Raw genomic sequence first — 4,587 nt, 5'->3', positions numbered from 1 at the left:
GGGTGCTCTCTGCCTAGGAGTGCACTCCTTGTGTCTGTCTCTCTCCTCCCCAAACAAGGGCCAGTGATGTCTTTCAAAGGGGGAAGAGAGAGATAGACAACGGAAGCGCTGGCATAGGCCACTCTGCAGTGCTCCCGATAGAGTTCTTTTTTCTTTTTTTAAGAAAATCATAAGATACAATTGAATAGACATACGCAACATACACGTAAATACAATGGGAGTATATGATTGAATTAATAGACTCTAAAAAATTGGCATATCTAAATGTTGTCCACTTTATTTGACGATTGAACTGGACAAATCATGCCTTGTAATGATTTATGTAATGATGTTTCCTCATATGGTGGTAATGTAATTTGTGATCATCAATAGATATTAATTCTATCAAAAAAATAGATAATCATTTGGTCACTAGCAAAATACATGCCCTGTAATGTTTGGAAAAATAATTTACCATTGAGACAATCACAATTTGCATATATAGATGGCATGGGCTAAAGGAAAGGGTGTTAAATGGTGTGATTTCGGTTAAATGGCATGATTTTATTTATGATATCAAAGACAAACCAAAACTAAACCATTTATCAAACGGTTTAATATAATGAAATAAAAGGGAACCATATATCAAATGGTTATACGGTTCCAATAAGGTTTCATAGGAAATGTCACTCCTAAATATCTAGGCTCATAAAAAATCATAAACTATTATATATATAAACAATTTTTTTTTTTTTAGGTCTTTAAGGTATCAATACTTGATCCTTGATTATTATATATATAAACATTTTTTTTTTTAGGTCTTTGAGGTATCAATACTTGATCCTTGGTTCCCAAGGTACAACACAAAGATTTTGACCATTGAGACAGCCAAGGCATTATGGGGTGAAGCCATGAGGATGTTGAATTCAGGAGGGTGTTGTCACATATATATATATATATATATTAAAACTTGTTTGATTTTAATTGGTTTAAAAAATTTAAATAGTCATAACCATATTTGAACTCCTGATTCTGATGTAAATGATTCAATTCGATTTAGACATCCTTAGTTAAATGATTATACAATGCAAATATGGGGAACAGTATTATTCCTTGGGATGGGCCGATGGGGATGCAACACAAAGGATCGAGCTCTCACAGAAAATTGAAGAATCAATTAGTTGTTGAACTGCTGAGAAACCCAATGAGTAAATGATGATGATGATGACGACGATAAGAATTCGAACTCGTTTGGACTTTAAAGTTTTTAAAACTGTTGCCTTAAACAAAACGACAAATTCTTTACCCAACTCTTGAAACTAATTAAGAAGAAGAAGATATATTCAAATTTCATCAAAAAGAGAAAGTAGTAGAAGAAGACTGATTCCACGATGTGCAATATAATTGTGGTGGGTCGAATGGATTGGATTTTATATAAAATATCCTCCAATATCTTCTAGAAAAATATGGTCAGACAAAAACCCTTTTTGACATTTAATTTTGATTTTTCTTTGACTGGAATATCTATTAATAAATATCATCATCATCATCAGAATTAAAATGGTCAAAAATTGTAACAAGAAAGATCGAGTTGTTTCTTCTTCTAGATGTATCTGACCACTACTCCATCTATCCAACAAAAAAAAAAAAAAAAAAAAAATTAAAAAAATATATATAATTAAATGGAGAGGATTGAACCCACTAATTAATTATTTCAAGTCAACAATTTATAGTCAACCTTTTTTTTTTTTTTTGGAAGAAAATGTTCATAGCTAGCTAGCCAGATTGCTAGACAATTCTTGTATCAGTACTGTGGTAGGCATCACGTTCAATATGGCCGGCCCAGCCACTGCTCAACCATTGACATTTTTTTGGGGGGAGGGGGTGGAGTTTTTTTACCTAAATATCACATTTTTAAATAAATTGATAATGATAAACGGGAAATAACTTCAAATTAATTCATGTTTTGTCAACGATTAAATATCAGTTTACTGATCCTATATATAAGTAAAGTCAACATACTAATTTAATATATGAAATTTCATATATATCTGTCACACTCACAATTAGAAATATGTCTTTAGGAATAGATTTCTTCGATTTCCAAGGGATTATTCACTCCCAAGTCTCATTAAATACGATCAAGCAGCATTTTGTTTCTTCAACTATTAATTGTCATTTTTCATTGCAACAGTAGGGTTGCTCCATTGTGATCTAGTAGGCATAAGTTTGAGTTGAGACAGTTTCTCTACAAAGCAAGGGGTGAGACTAGGCTGCGTTTGTTAGTCATTCTGTTCCAAAAACGACGTTCCGTGTCAAGACCAGAATTTTCCATTTCTATGTTAGAATTCTATTTTTGAACAAAACTTAGATGTTGGAACATGATTACCATATTCCAACATTTCTCGTTTCTGAATTTTTTTTCACTTGGTACGTTTTAGAAAAATGGAAAAACGAACCATGAACACCAAACAGAATAATCATGTTCGAACATTTCTTGTTTCTGAATTTTTTTTTTTTTTTTTTTTACCTAATTGGTTTAAAAAAAAATGAAAAAATGAACTGTGGACACCAAAAAGAAGATTTTGATTTTTTATTCCCAAAAAATGGAAAAATGCTAGAAAATGATTTTCTAAATAATTATCAAATGTAGTCTAAAAACATTAAGACCCTCCCCAATCCCTATAGCAGTGGGAACCTTGTGCACTGAGTATGCCATTTTTAACCTTCCTTTAACTTTGTCGAGTGATGATTGCAACAGGGGGCAAAACCCGCCCCACCCTAGTTCCAACCCTAACATATAGTTGGGTTGAGCATTTGGACTGGAACAAAACTCCAGCTCAACTAAGCCCATCGACCCAAGAACCCTAAATTAATATCTCGATGGGCTGAACTGATCTTCATTTAGTAGAAGGTTGAGGTTCACCAAAATTGTATGATCCATTTTGTATTACACATTTTCTTTTGGCTTAATTTGATTGCAATGGAAAGGGAAGAAAAATCAAAATTTTTAAGCCTAAAAGGGAAACATTTGTATTCATTAAGGCCCATTCCATACCCCAGATTGAATCGGCACCAAAATCCTCCTATAAGATCCATTAGGGCAGTTTCCATACACAGATCAGTCCAATCTAGATCAACCAGGATCAGGATTGGCCTCTCTCGATTCTCTTTATGATCTATTTCAATGGATTAAGGACAATAAATATTTCTGTACCCTTTGGTCCGTTATACGATACAGTAAGTGGAGGGATTAAATTGAAAGAAAACTATTACTATGCGAACTTATATGTTATATCCACTTAAGTTATCTTTATTTGTAATTATCTTTATCTATAATGTGAGTAGGGTTACCTAATAGCTTCCCACCACTTGACTAGTTAAGTGGTATTTGGAATCCTGAATTTATAACTAAGCAAAAAAGAGGAGAAAAATTAGTACTCTCTCTCTCTCTCTCTCTCTCTCTCTCTCTCTTCATGCTTGTACAGGAACACACAAGCAGAAGATCCTTTGGTCCATGTTTACCCAAAAATAAATAAATATAGAAAGAAAGAAGTAAAAAGTTGCTAGCCTAGTTGATTTTAGGGCCGCTGGCCCTCCAGCTCATGTAGTCTATTCATAATTTTGATATACTAAGCGTTTTCTCTCCAAATTCATTGAAAAACGGGAGATTCGGATCCTTCTCTTCGAATACTATCCAAAGTTTACTGATACCTCTCTTTTCTTCCAACCACTGCTTGCCATGGCCAGTTGTTCCAATTCTCATCTTTATTTGCCGTGCAGGAATAAAAACCTTCAGTCTATATTCATCTGGTTAAGAAAGTCTTCGTTTTCTCAAAGTATTATTGAGTATGTTTTAATGGTTTCATGTTTACCTTTCTTCGAAGAAAATAATCTTCAATTCTTTGTTGTAGTGGTCTTATGTGAAAAATAATCCAAACCAGACAAACCAGATTGGATGGTTGGATTATTCAGACCACAGAATTTTACTTATGATATAACACACGTTTAGGATTGAAAGGGCAAGAACTGATTTCATTTCAAAGGATACATATCTTTCAGTCAAATCTCTGGTGCAACTGCCTTGAGAGAAAGCATGGAAAGCGGGGGAAGAGCATCACTGCAACCTTGGGCACACTTTTTCAGGTTTCAATTTGGGCTTTGTGTGGGCTTGCGTTCAGGCCTTAATCTACATATACACAGACCTTATTTGCCATAGTATCACTGCATGAAGGGAGCTGGGTTGTGGGCCTGTGGCACGTCCATATCTGGAAGATGGAAACCTATTCCATTACCTCCTTAATAGCTCCTTTTGGAAGTTCCTCAAATTTGGTAAAAATGTTGTCCCCATAATTTAGGGCAAGCATTGGTGCAACGGTAAGGTTGTTTCATTGCGATTGAGTAATAATGGGTTCAAATTGGGAAACAGTCTAGCTGCAAAGCAAGAGTAAGGCTGCGTTTGGTAGTTATTTTATTCCAGGAACAACGTTCCGGGTCAAAATTAGAATTTCCATTTCTATGTCAAAATTCCGTTTTAGAGTGAAACTCAAATATTGGAACATGGTAACAACATTTCTCATTTTTGGATTTTTTTTTTTTTTTTCATTT

Source organism: Macadamia integrifolia, chromosome 9, assembly GCF_013358625.1.
Source record: "Macadamia integrifolia cultivar HAES 741 chromosome 9, SCU_Mint_v3, whole genome shotgun sequence".
NCBI classification, from domain to species: domain Eukaryota; kingdom Viridiplantae; phylum Streptophyta; class Magnoliopsida; order Proteales; family Proteaceae; genus Macadamia; species Macadamia integrifolia.
The sequence above is the reverse complement of the archived record's forward strand: the minus strand, read 5'-3'. Positions refer to the sequence as shown.